This window comes from Leptonychotes weddellii, chromosome 6 (assembly GCF_054177405.1).
Source record: "Leptonychotes weddellii isolate Sample4059 chromosome 6, ASM5417740v2, whole genome shotgun sequence".
Classification (NCBI taxonomy): domain Eukaryota; kingdom Metazoa; phylum Chordata; class Mammalia; order Carnivora; family Phocidae; genus Leptonychotes; species Leptonychotes weddellii.
In genome coordinates, this window is record NC_138374.1 from 94952188 (window position 1) to 94958075 (window position 5888).

General features: G+C 53.9%; 1 long non-coding RNA gene across 1 annotated transcript in view; it reads left to right on the forward strand.

Annotated features, from left to right (window-relative positions):
* The first annotated feature begins 303 nt into the window (after positions 1–303).
* The window catches only part of LOC145722054 (uncharacterized), a 28175-nt gene continuing 22590 nt past the window's right edge, over positions 304–5888 (forward strand). Inside the window, exon 1 of the long non-coding RNA XR_014146089.1 lies at positions 304–1203. This is a non-coding gene — a long non-coding RNA (uncharacterized LOC145722054). The remainder of the gene's footprint in view (positions 1204–5888) is intronic.

Genomic DNA, 5888 nt, shown 5'->3' on the forward strand with positions numbered 1-5888 from the left:
CTGTAGAAGGGGAGGGAGTGGGAGATGAGGGTGGAGAAGTCGCAGAGGCCAGATCACGTGGCCTGCTAAGCCACTGCCAGATTCTTGGATTTTCTTCTAAGTTGAATGGGAAGTCATCAGAAAGACCTTAAACAGGGAAGACGTGAAACCGATTTACATTTTTTGAATATGACTGTGTGGAGATTGGGTTAGAGGCAGATGACAGGAAGGAGGTGAGTGAAGAGGTGACCAGTCCCGGGCTCCACCTTCTTCCCCCAGAGGTGAGAGCGGGAGTGGGTCTGTGGCCTGCTGGGGGGCGGAAGCCTAACCGTGGCTGACGCAAGTCAGAAGGGCAGACTCTCCCTCCTGTCTGTGCAAGTGAGCTCTCCGCTGCCGCTGGAGGAGAAGGGATGGGCAGCATCCGGGCCACTCCTCCGGCGGGGGAGGGGTGCCGCCGGGCTTCCCGCAGCTTCGACTGAGGGAGTTCTTACAGACGCATGGCGGTGAGGGATGGCAAACAGACGGCCAGGAGGAGTGGAGGGAGGATAAAGAGGGGGAGGTAGACTCTGGCCTTGCATCTGAACGTGGGTAGGACCCGAGGGGAGGCGAGCAGAGATGGCGGGAGCTTTGGCACCAAGATCTCAAGCAGGGAGGGCTCTGTGACCCTGGGAAGGGGACAGCTGCATGTTTTCTGTCCAAACATCCAAGTTACCCATTTCCCAGGTGATGCTGTGCGCAGTACAACAACAAACACTTCTTTTTAAAAAATCAGAATGGTATTTAAACATACACAGAAAACCAGAAAACAAGGACAGTGCCTGAGGGTGTATATAACATGGGGTAAAGCAAAAGGAATTTGCAAGGACCTCCTTTAAAGTGTAGGGAAAGATCCTGAACATTTCCTACAAATTCTCCTGGAAATTAATAAAGATGAACACACTTCACAAATAACCGTCTTTATTCTGGGTGGTGTCCTCATTATTTTATTGTCGCGAACGCTAAGTGTTTACAGAGGTTTTTCGAGCTTCTCTCTTGCGTCAACCCCCAGCTCTGGTTTTCCCAGAAGGGTTCAAGTTCCCGCACCACGAACTGTTTGTCTGTCCCTCCACCACAGAAGTTTGCAGCCTCATCCCGCACGCCAGCGGGGGGAGGTTCGGTCCGGAATGGCTGAAATCCGGGGGGCTGCTTGGAGCACAGGATTGAGGAGCCTGCAGCAGAACCGAGGTGAGAGCGGGAAGGTGGGAAGGGCTCCACGTTAACGCACTGAGGCTCTGGTGTCCCCTCCCGGGCGCTGTGGCCCGTCCACGCGGTCTTGGCGTCCTCCAGCCTGGCACCGTCGCAGACGCCCCGAGTCGTCACGGGGCCAGGGCCACCCTGCGGCCAAGTGCGAGAGCCGCACTCCCCCAGGGGCCTCTGGAGGGCGCTGCCGTGCGCGGGGTGTCCGCACGGGTGTTGACGCCTGGTGCGCGAGCACTTCTGCCGTTGCTCCCACGTCCCCGTCTCGCAGGCGCCGCGCCGCGGGTCAGACTGCAGCCCGCCTCAGCCACTCACTGAGGCTTGCACGCCTCCGTAGTCAAGTTGGTCGCGACCCCTCTCCCGCGAAGAGTTCTTTCCCAGGCGGGGCAGGCGGGCCAGTCCCACTGGTTCACCTGGCAGATCGAGACGCCCCCACCCCCAGCCCAGCCCCCAAACCCAGGGGGTGAGAGGAGCTATTGTGTTTAAATAAGATGAGACGGGGCCGCCAAGGACAGGATGAGTTAGCCTGCGGCCGCAGAATCTCCTCCAGAGTCCTGGCCCTCCCCGCAGGGTCTCATTCACCAGGGCAGGGCCTGAGAATCTGCATTTTAAACTCCTGCGCCGGCCCCACCCGCGTGATTCTGACACTTGACTGTCAGGCCACGCGGAAGACGGGCTTAGGGCAAGGCAAAGCTGGAGGTCAGGAGATCCGTGTGAGCTGCACTTTGTGGAAGAGGCCGGGGCCGGCCGGCACCTGGCAGCCCCGGAGAGAAGATGCGGGGCGCGTGGACCCCGGGGACCGCGGAGGGAGCGGGGTTCAGGAAGACGGGCTCTGATTGGTTGGGGGAGGAAAAGAAGCCGGCAGCCGAGGCGGGAGACCCAGAGACTGCTCCCTGGTCGGCTGCAGGCGCCCACCTGCTTTTCCTGGAGGGCCAGCTCCCTCTCCTGCTGGCTCTGGCGGGCTCTGCTCCCCTGCCGGCAGCTGGGGGGGGAGGGGGGCAGTGGGGGCAGTGAGGGGAAGGGGGAGTGTGTTGGGGAGGGGACAAGCCAGGGCCCCTCGCTGCGAACGCTCAGGTTACAGCTGTGCCCTGGCCTCCCACAGGGCCTCTCCGTGGTGGCCCCTGCCTGATAAAGTTACCAAATTCGAGGGGTGACAGACTTTTGGAAGAGGACAGAGTGGAAACCATGGCTGACCCCAAGGACTGTCTTTCAAGTCCCAAACTCACTTCGTGGTAATGAGTGCACCTGACATTTCCAGAACCCTCTTCTCTTGGGGGATTTAAAAACGCCTCAACTCCGCATGGGCCTCATGGCCCCAGACTTTTTTTAAAGATATACACAATGGATTGTCACACATGTGTGTAAAAGTTACTTTTCTTTTTCATCTATTGTTATTAAGTCGGGGGAGCGTTCATCTCATTTTATAGACACGGATCATTTCTGGATCTAAATGGCTCCCCAATTTCGGAGATTCTACCTTGACGCTGCTCTTTCCTTACAGAGGTGTCCCTTTTGTATTGATCAAGTACATATACCTGTGCGTGATACCGTGAGCCTTAGAAAACCATTTTACCCAAAGAAGCTCACCTGAGAAATTTACCTTCTGCTGGCTTTGTGTTCAGCCAAAGCACCTGGGTTAGGGACCGCCCACAATGGCAGCCTCTTTTTTACTGCTGATCCCCGGGGGGACCTAGGCTCCACTCAGGGAAGGGGTCCTGAGCCTTCAGCCCCAAGACTTCGTGGAGATGATGAGATCCTTCCACAGAGGAGGTAGGAAATGGGGATTTGGGTCAAAGTGATGATCTTAACTCCCTAGAAAGAAGTATCTTGGGCAGCGTTTGCGTGCTGAGGCTTAATTGGGATCTGCCCTATCAAGGTAGCCAGAGTGAGGGGAAGAGGGTGTCAGGCAGCAAGGAAGCAAACTGGGTAAGGTGGTGCTACCAACCTGGCCACAGCATCGCCAAAAAATGCGGCCTTTTTTTGGTCACACAGCATGACTTCCAGACAAGCCAAGTGGATCCACCACCCTCCAGAGTGGGAGAGGAAGTCCAGGGAGTTCATCTGCTGGCTCTTCCCCGGCCACTGTCTCTCACCGGCCAAAGTTCTCCAGCGAGGGTTAAGTCCTCACAGTTTTGAGCTGTGTCCCCTAGCCTCTCGGGTGGTCACTGGAGAAGCCAGGCCTCGCGTCCCACAGTTTAAAGGTTTATTCAATTTGGCCTTGCGTTAGGCATGATAAAACACCTAATACAGAAGCCCAGGGTTCACCCAGGGGTCTGAGGAGCAGAAGCCAAGGCAAGGGGACAGGTGAGGCCTGAGCAGACACACACAGAGCTTGGCTCAGCAATAAACAAGGAGTTGGGGATTTTTAAAAGGAAGTTATTCTTTGGTCTTCACACTGAAATTGTGGCCCCGTTAGACCTCCAAATGCCACTTACAACCAATTCCTTCCTCTAGACTCACATCTGTCTTTAGTAACATAAGACAGGGAGAAGAAAGTCCTGGAGAAATTGTGTGTGTGTTGGGGGGGGGATTCAGATATCCTCACCTCACAAACCCCCCATCTCATTTCTCTGCCATGTTCTAATAGTTACTCTGTGACCTTGTGAGAGTCAACGTAATGCATCCAACAAAGGGTCCTTTTGGGAAATCAGTGAAATAACGCATAAGCTCTTTTAAAAACTCTGCTGTGCTCTGGTGAGGGGCTATTATTACCACCACCCGCCCCTTCCTGCAGCTCCACCCACCATCCCTCTTGAGACGCTGTTGGCTTCTTTCTGGGACCCTGTTGACCTTGGTCCCAGCTGTGTTTCTAGCAAGTCTCCCTCCAGTTTGCTCCTTCAAGCTCATCCATCCCTTGAAACAACCTCTCCTTGGCGCTCTTTTAAGGAGAGTTTTGACGTTTATATTCGGGATCTTTGAGGTAAAATGGTTTTCTAAGGCTCGGGCAATGATTTCGCAATTTCACAATAAAAGGAGCTTTCTTTTGAAACAATGAGTAAGCTTTCCACGAGTACTGACATGTCAGGAACCATAACACCTTGCGTGAGAAAAGCTAGTCTTACTGTGTCCTAGAGGCTTTACATTCAGGCTGAAAAGAAGTGCAGGTTGGCTTGTGGGTTTCATGGCTAAGCCTCCTTTCCCCCCCCTTAACGTCCTTTCCTCGGTATTGTCTCATTATAGCCTCCTGGTAAGCCCTACAGAGTAGGAAGGGCATCTCCATTTTCCAGTGGGGGAAGCAGAGGTTCAGAAAAGCTGACTGATTTGTCCAAGGCCCAAGAGAGCCAGTCTGAGGCCAGGCAAAACAAGAAACTGCGTCTTCTAGTTCCAAGGATTTTCTATGAAACATTGCTGCAATCTGTTTTGGCCTGTCCTCCTTCCCTCTAGTCTTGATTTTTCACACCAACTCCCTTCTGCGGGGAGTATCCTGGCTTCGGCCAGGTGCATGTGTTTTGGGTAACACGATTCCTTGACCTCGTCAGCTGCGAGGGATTAACAAGGCCAGCCTCCTCTTTGAGCTCAGTGGAGGCCTAACCCATGTTTCCTGGCTGGCTGAGGGAGACTTGCAATGCCATGACCTGCCCCAGAGTTCAGACCAGAAGAAAGGCCTGGGCCTCTTGCAGTTCAAGCTCATGCTTTGGGGCTCCCCTTGGGATGGGGGTACCTGAGCCTCACCCTCCACCCCCATCCCCTGAGACACGGTGGCCAGACTGCGTAACTAGAGGTCTTTTATTGTGCTGACTGTTGTCCTGCTGACTTCTGTTCTTCTGAGAGGACTGTGCAGGGCGGTGGTATTTTGAGAGGGGATGTGGGGGGATGGAGTGGAGTGAGCAGGGGGTGGGGGCTGGAGAGGCAGAAAAGGAGATTGAGAGAGGAACTTGGGAGAAAGCAGAGATGCCAACGGGGATGGGATGTGGCTCCCTGTTGTCCATTTACCCCCTTTTGTTTCCTTGTGAAAGGTGCCCTCAAACTTATGTTACTCATTGGTGCTTTGGGAGTTGATGGTGTGCACGTGTGCGGGTGAGCGTGCTCACAGCAGAAGTGGGATGGCACTAGTTGGGCATGAGATTAAAACAAGGGCAGCACTTGGGGCTCCTGGGTGACTCAGTCGGTTAAGCATCTGCCTTCATGATCCCAGGGTCCCAGGGTCCCAGGATTGAGCCTGGCATTGGGCTCCTTGCTAGAGGGGAGCCTCTTCTCCCTCTGCCCTTCCCCCTGCTTGTGCCCTCTCTCTCTCTCAAACGCTCCTAGTCACATGCAGGTCACAAAATGCTGGCCTACATCATCAGGGCATCAGTCTCTGAATCTGAAGATACATGTTCATCAAGAATAAAGAAGGCTTTATATCAATTCCAAATCATCCCTCTTTTAACTCAACTTTAAATCCATTTGTCCTGGTTTGACTCAAGTTGAATCCTTGCCAGTGTCCCAAACTTTGACTCACGAAATCCAGAACTGTAGAAAAAGGAGCAGCTGGGGAAAGAAGATGTGGTCAGAGTCCAGCAGCCTTGGAAAATGCATGACTGTTACAGAGGCTGGGGCTGGGGCTGGGGCCATAGGAAGGAGTACTATGGCTCTGCAGGAAAGACAGTGAATGATTTGCACTTGGTGAGGATGGGGAAAGTCAGAAATAGCTGGCTTTTCCAGTGGTATAAGTTCTTCTTTTTTTTTTTTTT